Source organism: Triticum urartu, chromosome 5A (assembly GCF_056163025.1).
Source record: "Triticum urartu cultivar PI428250 chromosome 5A, HENAU_Tu73, whole genome shotgun sequence".
Lineage (NCBI taxonomy): Eukaryota > Viridiplantae > Streptophyta > Magnoliopsida > Poales > Poaceae > Triticum > Triticum urartu.
The window spans coordinates 93,625,394-93,649,193 of record NC_141877.1 but is presented as its reverse complement, the minus strand read 5'-3'; positions in this window follow the sequence as shown (position 1 = coordinate 93,649,193).

Sequence of the window (23,800 nt, the reverse complement as noted above, 5' to 3'; positions counted from 1 at the left end):
TTCGACCGCCTCCCGAAGGGCTGTCTGAGGAGCAGATGAGGGTATACATCCTCGCGGTTGGGAGGTTGTAAATCCTAGCTGCGGAGATCTGCACCGCCGTTCGTCATCGACTCTACTTCCGCTGCGCTACGAGTCGGTAACGAAAAAGATCAAACCATGTATGCAGTCTCCATAGTGGTCCTGGGCTAGTGCGTAGGTCAGAAATTTTTTGTTTTCTGCTGCGTTACCATACAGTGGCATCATGAGCCGTGCTATGCGTAAATGCAGGTTGCGATCTAGAATACATAGAGATGTATGGGTATTGCATAATATAATTAGGTAGTAGATGAGATCTATTGCTGAAAATTATTTATGCGGGTGACAGATGAAATCTGTTACCCGATGTTCTTGTTGCTTCCCTGGAATTTGCATATTTCTGATCTTGATAACAGTATGGCGGAGTTTCAATGTTCTGGCAATCCGCGATCCTGATTGATCAATGAAGTGCTAACAGTTCATTGAATTCCACAGTAGTTAAAAAGAAAGATGAAATTTAGCAGACGAAAGGGCAATGCAGATATGATCTGCACGGGGGTCATGCGTATGACGAAGTTCAGTATGGGGCTTGAGATTTTATTATCTCGTGCTTCATACACCCCGCAAAGTTAATCTAGCGACTTGAATTATCATACTTGATGATGGACCTTGGTAGCTTCGGTTTGTTTCGAAACCTTAGAAGCCACGAAAAACAAGTCTTTGCATGAACCGATTAGAGTCGTCTAACTTGGTTTTGCAGGAGGGTTTTGGATGTGCATGTGATGTGGTATAGCAGTGCTCATAATAATTTGATTATGTATGAGATGACTATATGATGTAAATTGATTAACATGACCTGCGTGTCATGATTCGTCATGATGGCTAGAGCCATATGATTATCACTTTAGTGACCTGCATGTCAACCTTAAGTAATGCACTTATTTTATTAGCTATAGAGATAGCAATATTATCTGGTGCATCGACAAGGTGGTGGCAATCTTCGTGAAGGTGAACACCGACGCGAATGCCGAAGACGAAGAAATGAAAGACTTCTCCGTCAGAAAGGGCTATACCATATCATGCTATTATGAATCGCCATAGTTGTTTATCCCTTATGATGCACCCTTCTTGATTGCACGATAGTCGCTTCTTATTAGGGTGATCTCTCACTAAAATATCAAGTAGTTAGTGTTCTCCCAAGTGTTGCACCGTCACGACACCTATCTTTTCGGGGTGCGCCATGGATGCATGGGTACGAACGATTAGAGAAGTGTGAGGCGGGTGAGGTCAGACCTCGCAGCAAGATCACTTGGTTGTCTTGACGTTCATGGCAGGATCGTCCTGATCTTGGAACACATGCATCGAAATATGAGAAAGAGTCACATAGAGATGTGATCGGCAAGTTGGCCTACCGATTAAAATTCCCGTAGTGAGATGATGATTCTATGGCGATGAATTGAAGTCTGGATCTTGTATCACTCAAAATTAATTATGAGAGATATTTATTTGAGTGGGAGCGCACTGTTGAATTAACATGTTTAATTCTCAGTGCAATTAATTATGAACACTGTCTAAGTGTTTCTTGCAAAATAGTTGTAGAATAATGGCCCGCGTTTCCACCTTCCTTGTTAAAATTGAATAGCTGTTAAATATCTGGTTAAAACTTTACGATTGGTAACGTAATGTGAGGATTGTCCTCAAAAGTGCCAAGAAGGACTTTGTCCTATCGCATGCTTTCCGTATCCTCCCGCTAATGCTATGGATCATGTGACTCTCGTCCTTTGATCCAAAAGCTAGAATTCTGTTGCGATCAAGTGGAATATGTTTGCTTACATGAAACCCAAACTTCGAAAGTTGGGATAGTTATATGATATTCATGGAACTGAAAATTATTTTCAGATACAAACAAAGCAATGTTTGTTTGCAAGTATTAGTAAAAGTGTTTACTATGCATTTGACTGTTGGGAAAGGGATCCAGAAGAACACCTGTCATATAATGAAAGGTGAATAAAACAATAACTTAAAGAGAAAGGAAGTGTCCAAAGGGTGTTAGTATGACTTACACGCCTAGGAAGTCCGGGGCTAACACCACTCTTAAGTTGGGTGCCTCTTTTGCGAGTAGGAGAAATACTAAAAGTTAAACTATTAGAAGTATAAAGGCAAAGAGAAAGATGACTGGAATATCCAGCTCATGTATGAATGTCATACAAGTTTTTGATGTATAGTAGGCTGGTCAAAGATATAGTTCTTGGGAATTATGGTTAAACATGTTAATCACTAATTCTTGCGTATTGTGAGTTAATCACAAAGATACCCGCTCGATTGCATTCTGTTGCGAATCAATGTAAGAGCTACTATGGCCTAAAAAGACTAGCCAGAAATGAGGGTAAGGTATACACAGGGAACATAGTAAATGTTACTATACCTTCCATCGGTGTATTGTCGTCTGTATTTATTTTCATAATTCATTTAGAGTTTTACAAACTCTAGCCCATTGCATAAGGTATCCTGCAAGAAGGTTGTTCATAAGAGAACTTTTTATGTTCGATGTTATGAATAACACAAGGGCCATACTTTCATTATGAATGAGATGTATGTTATGAATATTGATAATAATACAATACCTCTGGGTTTACTTTCATAAGTCATTTTAGAGTTTCATACACTCTAGCCCATTGCACAATGTTTGTTGCAAAAGAGTTGTTCATAAAACCAACAATTGTTGTTAAGTATTATGAATAACATGAAGGGCCATGCTTCCATCCAAGATGGGATGTATGTTATGAATATTGATGGTAATATGATACATCCATAACGCTGACGCTAAATGTGGCGAGACTATGAGAATACCACACATGTGTGGCACTACATTTGGTCACATTGGAGAAGCCCGCATGGAAAAATACCATTATGATGGATTTTGAAGTTGTTTGATTTTGAATCATCTAACACTTGCAACTTTCCTCCGAAAAGTGAAGTGACTTAAATACCGTTCACAAGCCATAAGGAATGAGCAACAAACTTATTGGTGATCATACATTTTGATGTGTGTAGTTCAATAAATGTTGTTGCAAGTGGTGGATTTATTTATCTTCAGAAATGACTCAAGTAGATATATGTATATTTACTTCATGAGAAGTAAGTCTGGATCTTTTGAAATCATTCGAAAGGTTTTCAAAAATGAAGTAGAAGTTATTGTAACAAGAAAATTATGTTTCTGCAATTTGATTGCACAAAGGAATATTTGAATTACATGTTTAGTGAATGTCTGATGAGTTGTGAAAGGGGTTTCATAACTTGCACCTCCCGGAACACCACTGCAAGTGGAAAGTCCATGGAGATGTAATCTAACCATTTATGACATGGTAAGGTCAAAGATGACATAAATAAATTTGCCATTATCCCTTTTAAAATGATGCTTTAGAGACTGCGGCTTTTACACTGAAAAGAGCTACATCGGGTCTGTTGAAATGAAGCCATGGTATGGTACGCCCAACCATGTTATATCTTTTCTTAACATTTGGAATATGGGGCTTGTGTAAAATATTACAAACCTATTCCAAATCAGACAAGTGCTACTTTGTAGGTTATACCAAAATGTTGGGTATTCCTCCCTCACTATACCAAGGCAAATAGTTTTGCCGTGTAACGGTGTGCTTTTAAAGAGAATGGTTCTTTCAAAAAGGTGAGTGGGAGAATAGTGCAACTCGATGAGATAAACAGAATCTTCGTCATCAGATCAAAGTAAAGAGACCTTGGAAGTAATTCCAGAGTTTCCTACTGCGACTGATACGGAAGTCTCTACAATAAAATGTATGAACTTCGGTCGAACTTGCAGCTGAACCACGTAGGCAAGGCTCGTGCAAACCTCTCAGGTGCGCAAACGAGATATTGTTGTTAGACAACATTATACCTATGATACACAAGGAAGCGTTGATGGTCCCTGACTCCAGAATTGGCTAAATGCCAATACAACTCGAGTTAGTTTCCATATAAGTGATTCAAGAATATAACCTTGATACACCTTTCGGAAGACTTAGAGTCTAACGAATATTTATGGAACTTAAAATTGATACGGATAAAAATGTTTTATCCATAAAGCTCGACTTGTTGAAATAACAAGTTCAAGAGTTAGACTACAATGAGGTTGTTTTCATCGTAGCGATGCTTAAAGTCGGTTCGGGTTGACTAGCAATTAATACATATTTCAATCATGAGATATGAAACATGGATGACAATAGGATTTCCATCTGATGGAAATGAAACCAAGGACTTGTATGTGTTACAGTCCAAGGCATTTTGTCTATCCAGAGGATGCTAGTAAGGGTGCAAACTTCAGAGTTCCAACGATGGACAGAAGAGAGCAAAATGGAGTTGGAATCTTCGTGCTTTGATGAAATGGTTAAAGGGGTTTGACTTCATCAATGGGTAACGAAGATGCTTGTAATTCAAGAAAGTAAGTGGGAGCATAATAATATTTCTAAAAACCTTGTGTGCTTGACACATTGTTAATTGGAAATAAATTTCTTGACACGAATTAGGACTTCATTTGAAAATAGTTTTTTGATGAAGTGCTTAGGCTAAATAGCCTCAATATTAGGCATAATGATCTATGGAGATAGATTTACCTAATAGGGCTAAGCAATAAATACATATTGACAAGGTGCTAAAACCTTTTAGCATTTAAAACCGCCAAGAAGTGATTCCTGCCGGAGTCACATGGAAGAGTTTTTTGCAAGACTCGGTGTCCCAAAACACTGATGAGCAAAATACATGATGCAGATTCCACACACTTTTGTGTTTGGATTAATCATGTATTCCATGGTATGTAAAACAATCAGATATGTCCGATACTCCCAAGGTGTTGCGAGTATGGATACTAAAGTGATCAAAGTACTAATCGTGGGACAACAGTGGAAGATGTCATTGAGTACTAGAGTAAGTACTGATGATATGTTTTCTCGCAAGTGGAGATCAGGAAGAGTTCGTTGTAAAATGTTACATCGATACAGTCTTCATCTTTTCTCCATGTGATTTTCGATTTAAGTTAAGGCTTTTGTGTAATACACAATATGGTGGCACGGTAGTTGGAAATTGTTCCCAACAGGATACTGTAGCGAATTCTATAACAAATGACTAAGTATGTTGACGCTTTAGAAGCGACAAACAAGATGTTGAATCATATAGTTCATTCATGAACTTAGTATGGTTCCAAGATGGCTTTTGTCAATGGGACACTACTGCAGGTAGTTTCTCCATAACTCAGTCTGAGGAATCCAGGTTCGACCTATGATTCACATACATAAAAGCCAAGTCCGCACAAAATATGAATTTTGTGAAAGCGTGAAAACGCGAGGATATGTAGAGATAGACACGGAGCTGAAGTTGTCAGATCCGATGGACATCAGGCTATACCACATGCGAAGCATTTTTTACACCGGTATGCCATAGGTGTAAAGTGCATTAGCATTAACTAGATTATTGACTCTAGTGCAAGTGGGAGTCTATAGGAGATATGCCCTAGAGGCAATAATAAATGCTATTACTTATCTCCATGTTCATAATTATGTTTATGTTCCATGCTATAACTGCTATGGTTCTCGAGTCTGCAATAACACGAGGCTCGGAGGAAGACTCATATGCACGTGTGGAATAATAAACGGTAAGAAGTATTCCTAGTCTGGCCTCTAAGACTAGCTCAAGTGTTGCATGATGATTCTGTTTTCCTGGTCATGGGCATGTCTATGCCAGCAACTTTGAGGGTACAATGTTAATAGAACATTTGTGTTGAATCGACCCGGATTGATGTTATGCTATGAGATTCATTCGTCACAAGTTTAATGGTACATAACATAGAGATGGTTAACGTTTGCATGATTCCTTAGACCGTGAGAGTATCGAGTTTCTTCATGCTTGCTTCATGAACCTTGGGGTTTGTTAAACGTCATCCGTAAATGGGTGGCTATTAAGGCGGCTTACGGGTTCATGGAAAAGTATGTCAAGTAACTTGATAGCTCAAGATTGGGATTTGCTCCTCCGACGATGGAGAGATATTCTCGGGCCCTCTCGGTGTTATGCTATCCATAATCGTTTGGCCAGACACCTTGTGATTTGATCACTGGGATGCCGGAACACGGAAACGAGAAAAGAGAACAAAACCGGTAACGAGGTAACTTGCATGGTGGACAATTGTTCGTCCATGGGGATGCAATAAATCTCACCTCAGGTGTTTGTGACATATCGCGAAGCAACAGGAATAGCTCACTGCAACTGGAGGTTCACTCGAATATTTATTCGTGTGGGTATAGGGGTCAATATGGGTGTCCACGGCTCCGATGTTGATCATTGATCAGAAGGGGTTTCGGGTCATGCCTATACTTCACCGAACCTATAGGGTCACACGCTTAAGGGTCATCTATCTGCTGAATACTAGACAAGGAGTTTGAGAGAAAATCATCGAAAAAGTTTCGGACAGCGGAAAAGTTCCGCAGAGGGAGGTCACCGGATGAGTTTCGGTGAAACAAAAAAAGTTGTTTCGGGGTATGCCATTAAGTCAAAATGGTTTCGGCACATGCCTGATAATTCTTGTAGGGTGGCAGAATCATTCTGGAAACTTTTGGGAATTTTCAGAAAAAAAACCGGAAATGTTCCGGAGCTGCCGGAACCGGTTCAGATGCTTTTCACTGATGAAAATCACTAAACTGGAGTTGTTCGAGAATGCGTTGAAAATTATTATCGTGGGTACTGGAAATGTTCTAAGCCCACATAAATATTTTCAGTTTGAACGGATGCTAAAAATGTCGTTGTGAATAGTGAAAGTGCTTTTTGGGATATTTTATGGAAAGCCACCTTTTGGGGCTTTGCCCAAAAGATCTAGGGATGACATGGAAGGGTGGGAACCTCCTTTTGGGGGGGCCCACAAGGGGTGGGACGTTCATGGGTGCAGCTCATCCATGGGGCTCCACTTGTCCCTTGTTTTCACTCTTTAGGTCCTTGGGAAGGACTCCATTTAATGTGGGTTTTGGGTTTTCTTGTAAAACCACCCTACCCCTTGGGATTTCCTATAAATAGAGGTGGAGGGGCATCCCTCCACTCTCATCCCTTGCTCTCATACACATGCCATGCATTATCTGGCTTCTTCTCTCCCTCCCACGAAAAGAGTCTTGTAGAGCCGTAAGGTTGTCTAGGTTCTGGCATGAACTAGTTCTGGACGGCAAAGCCCTGCCGGATAGATGACACCGTATGTGTGCTACTCTGTAGAGAGATCGTAGTTTCGGTCTTAGTTCATGAGTGCCTCCCGAAGGACTTTCCGAGTTTCTAAGGTCCTCCCGAAGGGCTGTCCGAGTGATCGTTCGAGTTTCGAAGGTCCTCCCAAAGGGCTGTCCGCGACACCGTCCGGGGGGCTGTTCGACCGCCTCCTGAAGGGCTGTCTGAGGAGCAAATGAGGGTATACATCCTCGCGGTTGGGAGGTTGTAAATCCTAGCTGCGGGGATCTGCACCGCCGTTCGTCATCAACTCTACTTCCGCTGTGCTACGAGTCGGTAATGAAAAAGATCAAACCATGTATGCAGTCTCCATATTGGTCCTGGGCTGGTGTAGGTGAGAAATTTTTTGTTTTCTGCTGCGTTACCCTACAATATCTTCAACTGCTGATGTGGTAACTAACCCCTCTGCTGAGGATACCACTACTATTGCTGATGAGAATGCCAGGTTGAAGACATTGCTTGAGACAGGAATGTACAAAAGTATCAAAGGGCATCAGACACTATTTGATGTCCTCAAGAAACAGATTCTGAACCGAAACCCTAGGAAAGAGGGTGTTGGGTTCGAAATGAAAATGAACATTGATGGTTCTTACTGGAAGCCTGAGCAGTACCCCAAAACCACATGGGTTGCTGCAAAGGGACCTTTAGTGGATCCATCTACCTTATTTGGCTTCACTTGTGCTAACCCGTCCATCATTGATGAATCCTTCGATGCAAACTATAAACTATTTAAGAATCAGAATGGTGAAGTGTTTGCCAAGTATATTGGTACTAACTGCAGGAATGGACCACCTTTGAAGAAGATCTGGGTGCCCAAGAGTTGTCTTGAAAATCTTCAGGTGAATGTCATCATGACACCACTTGGGATAAAGACAAACCCCAAACCAAAGGATTCACATGGTCCAAAGGCTTCATACAGACAGAGGACTCACTAGAGTCACCCTAACACAAATGTTTTGCAGGGAAACCATACTCAGACCTATGAATATGAGCGTGTTTCATCAAACCGCCATGTTCATAAGACCAAGAACTATTCTGCTTATTCTTATGAGTATTATTCACCTCCTGTAAGACTATTTGCTAGGGCTCCAAAGCCAAAGTTCTCAGATGCTGCACTTAGACTCATTGCTTCGAAGCCACCCCTGAAGATGTGGGTGGTTAAGAAAACTTAACTCTCTTTTGCAGGGAAAGGTCTCTAGCCGGAAATCAAAGGCGTCAGATGCTATTGCTAGAGACCTAAAACATCTTGTGGGGCGCAAGATAAAATGCCCAAATGGTCTTATTATGTATTTCGTTCCTGAATCACTTGCCATTCATCCTATCAGTCCTAACCTGGATTCGATCTTTCATAATCCACTTGCTTGTTAAATGTTTATGCTTCACAATACTCTTCGTGAAGCCTATCCCCCTAACTGCACTATAGGGTATGGCACCGGCTGCTTCAGAATGGATTATTGATAGTGGATGCACTAACCACATGACTGGCGATCGAAGTCTCCTCATGGACTCAACCTTATGTCCATCTGACAAGAGTCATATCACATTTGCTGACACTGGTAAAAGCAAGGTATTGGGTCTAGGTAGAGTTGCAATATCAAAGGATTAGTACATGGATAAAGTGATGCTTGTTGAATCCCTTGGTTTCAACTTAATGTCTGTATCAATCTTTGTGACTTGAACATGATTGTGATATTTGGAAAATATCGTTGCCTTGTTCTAATGGAATGTGACAAGTCTCTAGTCTTTGAAGGGTACCGAAAAGGTGATCTGTACATGGTAGATTTCTCAGCAGGACCAAAGTTGGCGGTATGTATTCTAGCAAAAGCTTCAGAGTGCTGGCTCTGGCATCGGAGGCTAGGGCATGCTGGCATGAGAAACTTGTGCACTCTCGTGAAGAAGAAGCATGTCGTAGGCATCGAGGGCGTCAAGTTCAAAAAGGATCATCTGTGTGGTGCCTGCGAAGCCGGGAAGATGACTAGGGCCAAGCATCCCTCGAAGACAATCATGACGACATCACATCCCTTCGAGCTGCTTCACATGGACCTATTCGGCCCTACTCACTACTCCACCCTTACTACAACTGCTTGTCTCTATGGCTTCGTTATTGTTGATGATTACTCTAGATATACCTGGGTGCATATAATTCTCTACAAGACTGAAGTGCAGGATGTCTTCAGAAGATTCACAAATCGTGCCATGACGAACTATGGCATCAAGATCAAGCACATAAGAAGTGACAATGGCACAGAGTTCAAGAACACCGGCCTCGACACTTATCTTGATACATTGGGCATCACTCATGAATTCTCAGCTCCATACACACCTCAGTAGAATGGCATCATGGAGCGCAAGAACAGAACACTCATTGAGATGGCTCGTACGATGCTTGATGAGTACAAGACTCCAAGAAAATTCTGGCCTAAAGCTATTGATACTGCATGCCACATCATCAACCGTGTTTATCTTCACAAGCTTCTAAAGAAGACATCATATGAACTACTGACTGGTAAGAAGCCAAATGTAAGCTACTTCAGAGTATTTGGTGCCAGGTGCTGGATCAAGGATCCATATCACACTTCAAAATTTGCACCGAAAGCACATGAAGGTTTTATGCTTGGTTACGGAAAGGATTCGCACTCCTACAGAGTCTTCAACCTCTTTCACTATAAAGTGGTTGAAACTGTGGATGTGTGGTTCAATGAAACTAACGGCTCGCAATGAGAGCACCTGCCAAATGTGCTAGATGAAGTCCCTCCTAGTGAATCAATCAAGCTTATGGGTACTGGAGAAATCATACCTTCAGAGGCACAGGCTGAAGAGGAACTTATTATCTCTGCACCAAATCAACCTGAAGACTCTGCTCAGCCAGAAGCCAATGTTGAAGATGAAGACAATGATCAGCAAGAGCAAAATCTTCGTCCGGCTCATCCTCGTGTTGTAAATGAAGTACAGATTGAGAATATAATTGATAGCATTAGTGCACCCGGTCCCCTTACTCGTTCAAGAGCTACACAACTAGCAAATTTCTATGGGCCTTTGCATTTGTGTCCATATATGAACCCAAGAAAGTTGCTGAAGCCTTCATGGAACATGAATGGTTTCAAGCTATGCAAGAAGAGCTTCAACAGTTCGAGCTGAACAATGTATGGGAACTGGTCAAGCGTCCTGATCCTCGCAAGCACAATATCATTGGCACAAAATGGATCTATCGCAACAAACAAGATGAGCATGGTCAAGTAGTCAGAAACAAGGCCCGTCTCGTTGCTCAAGGATATACTCAAGTTGAAGGAATTGACTTCGATGAAACATTCGCTCCGGTGGCTAGGCTTGAAGCCATTCGCATTCTGCTAGCCTATGCCAACCATCACAACATCCTCCTATATCAAATGGATGTGAAGAGTGCTTTTCTCAATGGCAAGATTGAAGAAGAAGTGTATGTTGCACAACCACCTGGCTTTGAAGATCCAAAACATCCTGATATGGTTTACAAGCTCAACAAGGCACTGTATGGCCTCAAACAAGCCCCTCGTGCTTGGTATGACACAGTCAAGGACTTCCTGAAGAGCAAAGGCTTCAAACCTGGTTCCCTGGTTCCCACTCTCTTCACGAAGACATATGATGGTGAACTGTTTGTGTGCCAGATCTATGTGGATGACATTATCTTCGGTGCACTAACAAAAGATACAGTGATGAGTTTGGACACATGATGCAAGAGCAATATCAGATGTCCATGATGGGTGAGCTGAAGTTCTTCCTTGGTCTTCAAATCCGCCAGCAAAGGAATGGCATCTTCATATCTTAAGAGAAATACCTCAAAGACTGCCTGAAGAATTTTGGAATGCAAGACTGCAAGGGATACACGACGCCAATGCCAACCAAAAGTCATATGGGCCCCAACGACAATGGTAAAGAGTTCGATGAAAAGGTATATCGCTCCATGATTGGTTCTTTACTCTATTTGTGTGCATCTAGGCCAGATATCATGCTTAGCATTTGTATGTGTGCCTGATTCCAAGAGGCACCAAAGGAATCACATCACTTAGCTCTGAAGCGAATTCTTCGATATTTGGCTTACACCCCAACACTAGGATTATGGTATCCAAAGGGCTCAGAGTTTGATCTAGTTGGATTCTGAGATGCTGATTATGGTGGTGACAAGGTTGATCGCAAGTCTACATCAGGCACATGTCATTTTCTTGGACAATCTCTTGTCTGTTGGTCTTCAATAAAGCAGAACTGTGTCTCTCTCTCAACTGTTGAATCTGAATACATTTCTGCTGGATCTTGCTGCTCAGCTTCTGTGGATGAAGCAAACTCTCAAGGACTATGGCATCCATCTGAAGCATGTGCCACTCTACTGCGATAATGAAAGCGCCATCAAGATTGCCAACAACCCAGTTCAACATTTGAAGACAAAGCACATTCAGATCCGTCATAACTTTCTCAGAGATCATGTCATGAAGGAAGATATTGATATCATTCACGTCAACAGTGAAGAGCAATTGTCAGATATCTTCACGAAGCCCTTGGATGAGAAAAGGTTTTGCAAGTTACGGTGTGAGCTAAATATCTTAGAATCCTCGAATGTCCTGTAGTTGGACACACATTCTAACGCTTATGCATGTGCTGACTTAGATGTGCAACACACGAAGTAACGTATATCCTCAAATAATGAAGACATACACTCTAAGTGTGAATACATTAATGCGGAAATTGACTTCGGAGCACCACGTTAATCGTGCGCCATGTCTGGGTCTAATAATTCCTATACGGTGGGTAACGCCACCACCAAAATCTTATTTGAAGTGTTTTTATTGGCATCACATATGCATAGTCTTCGCATTTGGTTTGTCTTCAACATTGAATCAACTTCATGTTTATCTTCACAATGTTGATTTGGTATCATATTGGTATATACATATACTTGTGTTCTGTCCTCTACAACATTCACTTATAGCTATGACTTCTTGTCTGAATCCTTTGATCGGACCCTAACCCCCTCTATGCTTCTACCTCACATTCTATCTATCCAAATCATACGCATTCTATTGAAACCGTCGATTGTCTTCTCTGAGTCCTTGTCAGCAGAAGACACAGAGACAAAAATTGAATCTATTTTAATGCCATATCTCTTTTACCTGAAAACCGGAGAAGCGGGAACGACCACCCGACAATCTAGGCGTGCGTGGGAACATGGAACAACTTCCAAGGTGTTGCATGCATGCCACGCGTCCCTCAGATGTGAACCGCCAGGGGCACCTGTGTAATAATGCTGTGCCGTCCATGTCCCTATAAATATACACCTCACCGCGGTCATTATCTTTTCTTCCACCTCTCCACCCCGCACAAACCCTAGCGCCACCTCTAGCTCTCGACGACACCGGTGATGAAGCGGTTAGCTGCCGCGACCTCACCGACGCCGTCCTCATGCCGGCCGCGGACCTTGTCTCCTCCGCCACCGCCGTAGGTGTCTTTCGTCGCCAAGTTAGGGCACGAAAGATTGAACTGCTCGGCCTCCAACTCCACTCCGTCTAGCAGTTCTTCGTGTGGTAATTAAAATTACCTTTTACCATATTTTTGATCCGATAGATCCATTCTTCATCACCAAAAGTGGTTTCTAAAACTGCAAAATTGGATCTATCCTGTTCTGCATCTCATATCATGCCTAGAATGTTCACTTATGCTTCACTACTAGTTAGATTCCTCACTTGTACCTATTCTTGGATTCGTACAAATTTGGAACCAACTCTTAACAAATAAGTGAATGTATTCGCGTCATGAGGTCAATGTCTTCAAACTGATTTATCTTCAAAATCTCTTGAGAATGCATATGACCTCTTCCCCTTCCCTCGCATCTCTAATGCTATCACAGGTACATGTCCGTGGGAGAATCCCTTGGTTCTCATAGTCTGCATTCATTTGCAGAATTCTTATAGCGTCACATAAATTCTCCTGAAGCCAGTTCCTGTCTGACCAGCAGACGGAAGCCTTTGCAAGTTCTGAAGCCATTTAGTCTAAATTCCATGGCGACAGAAAAGACAGCAAGAAAGGGCGGCAGACAGCACCGTGGGGACACAGCCAAGGACCTGCCACCAGATCTCTTTGAACTATACAAGTCAGACCTTGAAGAGACCTATGGGGAACACAAGAACCGAATCCAATGGATCCGAAGATATTGGGCAGAGGAATGGTTCAAGTACAAATTTGTCACCGCCAAATATGCTGAAAAGAATGCCATCAAGGGCCCCTGGGGAGATATTGTATACAAAGGTCTTCAGCCCAAGTCCAAGTCTGAAGCCATAGCTCTAGGTTTCTATTCTTGCATGGTCTGAGGACCACAGCCTGAAAATGACAATCCATCCAGTCTGCTATGGTGTCGTGAAGACAATCTCTTCAAGCACAACTTCCAGTTTGCCAAAGAGTCTACCAAGAAGAACAAGAAGGACTTTGGACCCGACTTCAACCCCGGTCCATCTGCTCCTCGGGCTGATGGCACTCGTGATGCTGAACCCAATATCATCGGGCCTTTCTACAACCTCGATGGTCTCCTCACTCACATTACTGTTCAGGGGGCAGCCGTGGAGCACTCTGAGCATGACGCTGACACTGATGAAGCGCCAGCTCCACCAAGGCCATAGAAGCAGAAGCAATCTAAGGCTTCAAAGCCCTCTGCTGCTCCTAAAGCTTCGCGTGTGAAGCCACTAGCCACTGCACCACCCGAAGCAAGCGTGTAGTCTGAAGATCTTTATCGCATCTCCAAGAAGACCGAGAAGTCTTCAAAGCAGATGAAGCCCATCCAGCACTCTGGGCAAGAACTGACCCCAACTGATATCTTGTGAAATGAAGAAGCCATCATTGATCTGTCCAGCAACGACGATTTTGGTGATGATGCTCTTGAGATGCTCATAAAGAGCAAGGAGGACGCGGAGATCTTCAATGACCTGTCCCTGTTTGATATGGATATCTTAAACAACTTCATTGATGAATGGTTTGAAAACCCCAGCATCAACATCGATGACCTTGAGCTTCCAATTGGCATCAGTGTCTCTTTCCATAGTGCCATTGCTACTGAGCTGGCTCAAGCTCAGAAGATAGTTGAACTGAAAAACAAGATTGATCATGAGAAAGCTCAGTTCAAGAGGAACATGGCCAATCTCAGCGTGGCAGATGTTCAAAGCTTCAAGCAGATGCTGCATGAGCTCAAGGAGCTGTTTCACCAGAAATGCGAGGAAGCTAAAGGTTTCAGAGAGAGAATGAAATACTTTACTGATAAGAGTGTGCAAGCGCACAATGAGGCTGAGAAGCGCAAGGCACTGGGGCGCCCTGGCATCAACCCCATAATGGCTGCCAAGAAGAAGAAGAAGTCTGCTACGGGACACACCAAAGAAGTAAGGCAGGAAGCACCTAGCATTGTCGTCCCTGCCAGCATGACAAGCTCGAAGCCTAAGGTCCCCACAACTGCTTCAGAACTGAAGAAGACAAGGGCAGCTGAGGCTAAATCCAGAAAGCGCAAGAGCAAGTATGCCACTGACGATGCTCCACAGACCAAGAAGAGGAAGACAAAGAAGAAAGATCGGGCTGCTCCCATAGAGCCCCTTTTCGTCGAGCCCATCTCAGTTGCTCATCCTGTGTCAGAAAACCAAGAGTGTCAGTTAATTGTTCATGAGCCTGCTTCCACAGAGGCTCCTGAAGCTGAAGACATTCCAGCTGCTGATCCCATCACAGCTGAAGACATTGGTCATCACGACAATGTAGATGATGATGAAGTCCTTCCTCAGATCGAGCGCCAACCAGTATCATCGCCTGTTCTCACAAACAGCGAACTCATCAGCATTGGTCATCCATTGACGCCAACGGCTCAGGATGCATCGTGGGCTGATCACCCACAAGACACACCTAGCCAAGACACACCCAGTACTCCCCCTCCTCAAGTTACCACTCCGGTACTTGAGGATGACAATTACATGGTGAAGACCACCCCATCTCCAAAGGCGTCGCCCGCATTGCGCAGGCTTCGCAAAGGCCCTAGGCCACCGGTCGCCATGCCGAGTGATAACCCACAAGGAAAGGAGATTGCAACAGTTTTCGAGGGTAGAGTATTCAACCCAAATTTATTGATTCGACACAAGGGGAGCCAAAGAATATTCTCAAGTATTAGCAGCTGAGTTGTCAATTCAACCACACCTGGAAACTTAATATCTGCAGCAAGGTATTTAGTAGCAAAGTAATATGATAATCATGGTAATGGTAGCAAAAGTAATATTTTTGGGTTTTATAGTGATTGTAACAGTAGCAACGGAAAAGTAAATAAGTGAAGAACAATATAGGAAAAACTCATAGGCATTGGATCGATGATGGAGAATTATGCCGGATGCGATCGATCATGTAACAGTCATAACATAGGGTGACACAGAACTAGCTCCAGTTCATCAATGTAATGTAGGCATGTATTCCGAATATAGTCATACATGCTTATGGAAAAGAACTTGCATGACATCTTTTGTCCTACCCTCCCGTGGCAGTGGGGTCCTATTGGAAACTAAGGGATATTAGGGCCTCCTTTTAATAGAGTACCGGACCAAAGCATTAACACTTAGTGAATACATGAACTCCTCAAACTACGGTCATCACCGGTAAGTATCCCGATTATTGTCACTTCAGGGTTAACGGATCATAACACATAATAGGTGACTATAGACTTGCAAGATAGGATCCAGAACTCTCATATATTGATGAAAACTAATAGGTTCAGATCTGAAATCATGGCACTCGGGCCCTAGTGACAAGCATTAAGCATAGCAAAGTCATAGCAACATCAATCTCAAAACATAGTGGATACTACGGATCAAACCCTAACAAAACTAACTCGATTACATGATAAATCTCATCCAACCCATCACCGTCCAGCAAGCCTACGATGGAATTACTCACGCAAGGGGGTGAGCATCATGAAATTGGTGATGGAGGAAGGTTGATGATGACGATGGCGACGGATTCCCCTCTCCGAAGCCCCGAACGGACTCCAGATCAGCCCCCCCGAGAGAGTTTACGGCTTGGCAGCGGCTCCGTATCGTAAAAACGCGATGAATCCTTCTCTCTGATTTTTTTCTCCCCGAACACGAATATATGGAGTTGGAGTTGAGGTTGGTGGAGCGTCAGGGGGCCCACAAGGCAGGGGCGCGCCCAGGGGGTAGGGCGCGCCCCCACCCTTGTGGACAGGGTGTGGGCCCCCTAACGTGGATCTTTCTTCTAGTACTTTTTATGTATTCCAAAAATAATCTCCGTTGATTTTCAGGTCATTCCGAGAACTTTCATTTCTGCACAAAAATAACACCATGGCAATTCTGCTGAAAACAGCGTCAGTCCAGGTTAGTTCCATTCAAATCATGCAAGTTAGAGTCCAAAACAAGGGCAAAAGTGTTTGGAAAAGTAGATACAATGGAGACGTATCAACTCCCCCAAGCTTAAACCTTTGCTTGTCCTCAAGCAATTCAGTTGATAAACTGAAAGTGATAAAGAAAACTTTTACGAACTATGTTTGCTCTTGTTGTTGTAAATATGTAAAGCCAGCATTCAAGTTTTCAGCAAAGATTATGAACTAACCACATTCGCAATAACATGTAGGTCTCATGTTTACTCATATCAAATGGCATAATCAGCTAGCGAGCAATACTAACAAATCTCGGATGACAACACTTTCTCAAAACAATCATGATATGATATAACAAGATGGTATCACGCTAGCCCTTTCTGAGACCGCAAAACATAAATGTAGAGCACCTTTAAGGATCAAGGACTGACTAGACATTGTAATTCATGGTAAAAGAGATCCAGTCATAGTCATACTCTATGTAAACTAACAGTAATGGATGCAAATGACAGAGGTGCTCTCCAACCGGTGCTTTTTAATAAGAGGATGATGACTCAACATAAAAGTGAATAGATAGGCCCTTCGCAGAGGGAAGCAAGGATTTGTAGAGGTGCCAGAGCTTGGTTTTGAAATAGATATGAATAATATTTTGAGCGGTATACTTTCATTGTCAACATAACAACCGAGAGATCTCCATATCTTCCATGCTACACACATTATAGGTAGTTCCCAAACAGAATGGTAAAGTTTATACTCCCCTCCACCAACAAGCATCAATCCATGGCTTGCTCGAAACAACGAGTGCCTCCAACTAACAAGAGTCCCGGGGGAGTTTTGTTTGCATTTATTTTGATTTGATTTGCATAAAGCATGGGACTAGGCATCCCGGTGACCAGCCATTTTCTCGTGAGTGAGGAGCGGAGTCCACTCCTCTTGAGAATAACCCGCCTAGCATGGAATATACATACATCCCTAGTTGATACATGAGCTATTCGAGCATACGAAACAGAATGTTTATTTGAAGGTTTGGAGTTTGGCACATACAAATTTACTTAGAACGTCAGGTAGATACCGTATATAGGTAGATATGGTGGACTCATATGGAACAACTTTGGGGTTTATGGAGTTGGATGCATAAGCAGTATTCCCGCTTAGTACAAGTGAAGGCTAGAAAAAGACTGGGAATCGACCAGCTAGAGAGCGACAACAGTCATGAACATGCATTAAAATTAATCAACACCGAATGCAAGCATGAGTAGGATATAATGCACCATGAACATAAATATCGTAGAGGCTATGTTGATTTTGTTTCAACTACATGCGCGAACATGTGCCAAGTCAAGCCACTCGAATCGTTCAAAGGAGGATACCACCCTATCATACCACATCACAACCATTTTAATAGCATGTTGGCACGCAAGGTAAACCATTACAAGCTCCTAGCTAATTAAGCATGGCATAAGCAACTATAATCTCTAATTGTCATTGCAAATATGTTTCTTCCATAATAGGATGAATCAGGAATGATGAACTAATCATACTTACAAAAACAAGAGAGGTCGAGTTCATACCAGCTTTTCTCATCTCAATAAGTTCATCATATATCGTCATTATTGCCTTTCACTTGCACGACCGAATAGTGTGGATAATAATAATAGTGCACGTGCATTGGACTAAGATGGAATATGAAAGCATTCAATTCAAGAGAGAAGACAAAGTAATATAAGAGCCACTCAACATTTTAATCATGGTCTTCTCCTCTCGACCCTCAAAGGAAAGAAAAGAAATAAAACTATTTACACGGGAAAGCTCCCAACAAGCAAAAGAAGAACGAGAAATCTTTTTAGATTTTCTTTTAATTATTACTACTACAACATAAAAAGTAAACTAGCTAAAAGCTACAACTATTTTTTTGTTTTTCTTAAGGTTTATCAAACACACAAGAACAAAGTATAAAAAGGGAAATAAACTAGCTTGGATATTACAATGAAAAAGTATGAGCACCGAGAACTAGCATGAGTGTGTGAACATGAATGTAATGTCGGTGAGAAATACGTACTCCCCCAAGCTTATGCTTTTGGCCTAAATTGGTCTATGGCCACGACTGGCCTGCCGGATATCCAAAGTAATAGTTGGGGTCGTACTGAGAAGGAGCCTCGGGTTGCCACTGGTTGGCAATCTCCTCCGGATCCCACTGGTAAACAGACTGTCGTGAAGGATCAAATTGTGGTTCCAGCCATGGCTCTGTAGCTGATGTGGGGTTTCGGTAGGCGTGAATGGCCTCCGGCGGAACAAGGTACTTGCCTGCAGATACGTCAAACAAGGAAGGAGCAGGCAAAGTGATAGTCTTAGGGCGATTTTTATCAAAAAACAGCTTGTATTTAAGCATCTTTTCCTTATTATTAACGATAAAGTCATGTGCTACCATACTCTCATAGTCTAGAAAAACAGGAGGCGACAACTTTTCTTCTTTCTCATAATGTCTAATAGGTATGTTAAAATGTGCAGTGAGGCGCGAGGCAAAGATGCCTCCAAGGATGGGGCCCTTAGTGCGGTTCAGGTTTAACCGCTTGCAACAATAGCGCCCATACTAAATGTGTCATCACAGAACAAGGCATGGCACAAAATAACAATATCAGGGGCACTAAGGTTGCCATAGTTTCCGCGAACAATCAATCATCTACTAGCAAATATTGCAAAGTAACATAGAACAGGAAACTGTACGCTAGTAATTCTTGCATCGGAAACCTTCCTAGTTTCCCCTACATCAATCATATCAATAAACCCTTCCACATCACTACGATGTGGTTCTTCTATGCTTCATGTAAAGGGTATCTTATAGAGCTGGCATAAATCAAAAAGGGACATCTCCTTATACTCATCATATAAATAGAAATCCACCGAAGGTGGTGACCTCCTAGCATGGAAATGAAAATTTTGCACAAAAATATTAGTGTGTAAGAGATACTGTTCGCGTTGGTTGCGGAGGAAGTCGGTGATGTCTGCATTCTCAGCCAACTCATAAAAATCATCATAAATCCCGGTTGATCTCAAGAAATCATCACAAGGCCATTCACACGGCCGAACTTCCGCGGTGCGAGGGAGATTATATTTGGGCCTCTTATCCTCCTCACTTTGCTTGTCCTTCGAGCTTCGGCACGACGAGCCCCTCAAAAATCTCTTCATCTTTTTCTGAAAATTTCTGAAATTTTTAGTAACTTCAAAATAAAAGTGAACCAAACTCAACAAAATTGATAGCAACTACTCCCACAAGTGCCTAGAGACTATATCATCCATTAAAACTACTTTTGACCATATAAATTTGACATGCAAGCTCAAGAACAGGGTCACCTAAGCAACAAAAATTTTCAATGAATAAAGCACTAGAACAAAAACTAATTGGACCATTGGAGGAGTCACATACCAAAGAACAATCCCCCAAAGCAGTTTTGTGAATGGAGCTTTGAGCTAGGAGATCGAAAATGGCAGCAAGATGAGTTAGAACTCGTGTTTGAGCTGGATGGTGATTTTTTTGGGAGGAAGAAGGAGTGTGTGGTAGCTGGAATAAGTGGAGGGGACCCACGTGGGGTCCACGAGGCAGGGGGACACACCCAGGGGGGTAGGGCGCGCCCTCCACCCTTGTGGGCACGTGGCTGCTCCCCGTGCCGTGTTTTTAGTGCCAGACATTCTATAATATTCTAGAAAAAATCATATTTAATTTTCAGGGCAATTGGAGAACTTTTGTTTTTGGGGTATTTTTTATTGCATGGATAATTCAGAAAACAGACAGAAAATACTATTTTTGCTTTATTTAATATAAATAACAGAAAGTAAAAAGAGGGTACAGAGAGTTGTGTTTTCTGACTTCACCCATCTCATGCTCATCAAAAGGAATCCACTAACAAGGTTGATCAGGTCTTGTTAACAAACTCATTTCGAATAACATGAAACCAGAGAAATTTCGAATAACACCAGGTTACCTCAACGGGGATATGCACGTCCCCAACAATAAGAATATCATATTTCTTCTTGACAGTAGGAAGAGGAAATTCAAAACCTCCAATAGTATTTGTTGAAATTTTTCCAATAGAATTGATACTGTGGACTTGAGGTTGTTTCCTTGGAAAGTGTACCGTATGCTCATTACCATTAACATGAAAAGTGACATTGCCTTTGGTGCAATCAATAAAAGCCCCTGCAGTATTCAAAAATAATAATAGACATACTATCGTCCTCGAGAATATCAAGAATAACAAAGTCCGTTAAAATAGTAACGTTTGCAACCACAACAGGCACATCCTCACAAATACCGACAGGTATAGTAGTTGATTTATCAGCCATTTGCATAGATATTTCAGTAGGTGTCAACTTATTCAAATCAAGTGTACGATATAAAGAGAGAGGCATAACCCTAACACCGCCTCCAAGATCACATAAAGCAGTTTTAACATAGTTTCTTTTAATGGAGTGATGACCCACAAGTATAGGGGATATATAGTAGTCCTTTCGATAATTAAGAGTGTCGAACCCAACGAGCAGCAGAAGGAAATGATAAGCGGTTTTCAGCAAGGTATTCTCTGCAAGCACTGAAATTATTGGTAATAGATAGTTTTGTGATAAAGTAATTGGTAACGAGTAGAAAGTAATAAAAGTAAATAAGGTGCAGCAAGATGGACCAATCCTTTTTGTAGCAAAGGACAAGCCTGGAGAAACTCTTATATGAAGGAAAGCATTCCCGAGGACACATGGGAATTATCATCAAGCTAGGTTTCATCACGTTCATATGGTTCGCATTCGGTACTTTGATAATTTGATATGTGGGTGGACCGGTGCTTGGGTACTGTCCTTACTTGGACAAGCATCCCACTTATAATTAACCCCTATTGCAAGCATCTGCAACTACAACAGAAGTATTAAGGTAAACCTAACCATAGCAAGAAACATATGGATCCAAATCAGCCCCTTACGAAGCAACGCATAAACTAGGGTTCAAGCTTCTGCCACTCTAGCAACCCATCATCTACTTATTGCTTCCCTATGCCTCCCTCTAGGCCCAAACAATGGTGAAGTGTCATGTAGTCGACGTTCACATGAAACCACTAGAGGGATGACAACATACATCTCATCAAAATATCGAACGAATACCAAAGTCACATGACTACTAGTAGCAAGACTTCTCCCATGTCCTCAGGAACAAACGTAACTACTCAAAAAGCATATTAATGTTCATAATCAGAGGGGTATTAATATGCATATTGGATCTGAACATATGATCTTCCACCAAGTAAACCAACTAGCATCAACTACAATGAGTAATCAACACTACTAGCAACCCACAAGTACCAATCTGAGGTTTGGATACAAAGATTGGATACAAGAGATGAACTAGGGTTTGCGATGAGATGGTGCTGGTGAAGATGTTGATGGAGATTGACCCCCTCCCTATGAGAGGATCGTTGGTGATGATGATGGTGATGATTTCCCCCTCCCGGAGGGAAGTTTCCCTGGTAGAACAGCTCTGCCGGAGCCCTAGATTGGTTCTGCCAAGGTTCCGCCTTGTGCGGCAGAGTTTCGTCTCGTAAGCTTGCTTATGATTTTTTCTCAGACGGAAGACCTCATATAGCAGAAGATGGGCATCGGAGGGCCACCAGGGGGCCCACGAGGCAGGGGGGCGTGCCCCCACCCTCGTGGCTGGTGGGTGGCCCCCCTCTGGTACTTCTTGCGCTCAGTATTTTTTATATATTCTAGAAATAACTTTCATGAAGTTTCAGGACTTTTGGAGCTGTGCAGAATAGGTCTCTGATATTTGCGCCTTTTCCAGCCCAGAATCCCAGCTGCCGGCATTCTCCCTCTTCATGTAAACCTTGTAAAATAAGAGAGAATACACCTAAGTATTGTGACATAATGTGTAATAACAGCCCATAAGGCAATAAATATCGATATAAAAGCATGGTGCAAAATGGACGTATCAACTCCCCCAAGCTTAGACCTCGCTTGTCCTCAAGCAAAAGCCGAAATCGAAAAATGTGTCCACATGTTTGGAGATAGAGGTGTCGATAAAAATAAAATACAGACATGAGGGCATCATGATCATTCTTAGAACAACAACATATATATATATATTGTCATATGATCTCTTATGCTAAAGTAACAATTCAATCACAATTTCAAGTATGAATCATAAACTTCATTGAAAACTAGCAAACTCTAATCTAGTCATTGAGGCAATTGCAATTTATCATAACATAGGAAAGAGTTAATATAAGAGATTTTCAGTAAGTCCACATACTCAACTATCATTTAGTCTTTCACAATTGCTAACACTCACGCAATATTTATGGGTGTATGGAGTTTTAATCGGACACAGAGAAAGATAGGGGCTTATAGTTTTGCCTCCCAACGTTTTACCTCAAGGGTAATGTCAACAATAATAGCTCATGCAGACTCACATCCAATTAGCTATATGTATCTGGATCTTTCCAACACATTGTGCTTGCCAAAGGATAAAATGTAAAAAGGAAAGGTGAAGATCACCATGACTCTTATATAAGGTAGAAGATAAAGGTAAAAGATAGGCCCTTCGCAGAGGGAAGCAGAGGTTTTCATGCGCTTTTATGGTTGGATGCACGAAATCTTAATGCAAAAGAACAGCACTTTATATTGCCACTTGTGATATGGACCTTTATTATGCAGTCCGTCGCTTTTATTTCTTCCATATCACAAGATCATATAATGCTTATTTTCTCCACATTAATAAGTCATACATATTTAGAGAGCAATTTTTATTGCATGCACCAATGAAAACTTACTTGAAGGATCTTACTCAATCCATAGGTAGGTATGGTGGACTCTCATGGCAAAACTGGGTTTAAGGATATTTGGAAGCACAAGTAGTATTTCTACTTGGTGCAAAGAACTTGGCTAGCATGAGAGGGAAAGGCAAGCTCAACATGTTGGATGATCCATGACAATATAATTTATCTCAGATGTAAGAAAAGATAACCCATTATGTTGTCTTCCTTGTCCAACGTCAACTCTTAGCATGTCATACTTTAATGAGTGATCACAATTATAAAAGATGTCCAAGACAGTATATTTATATGTGAACCTCTCTTTCTTTATTACTTCCTATTAATTGCAACGATGACC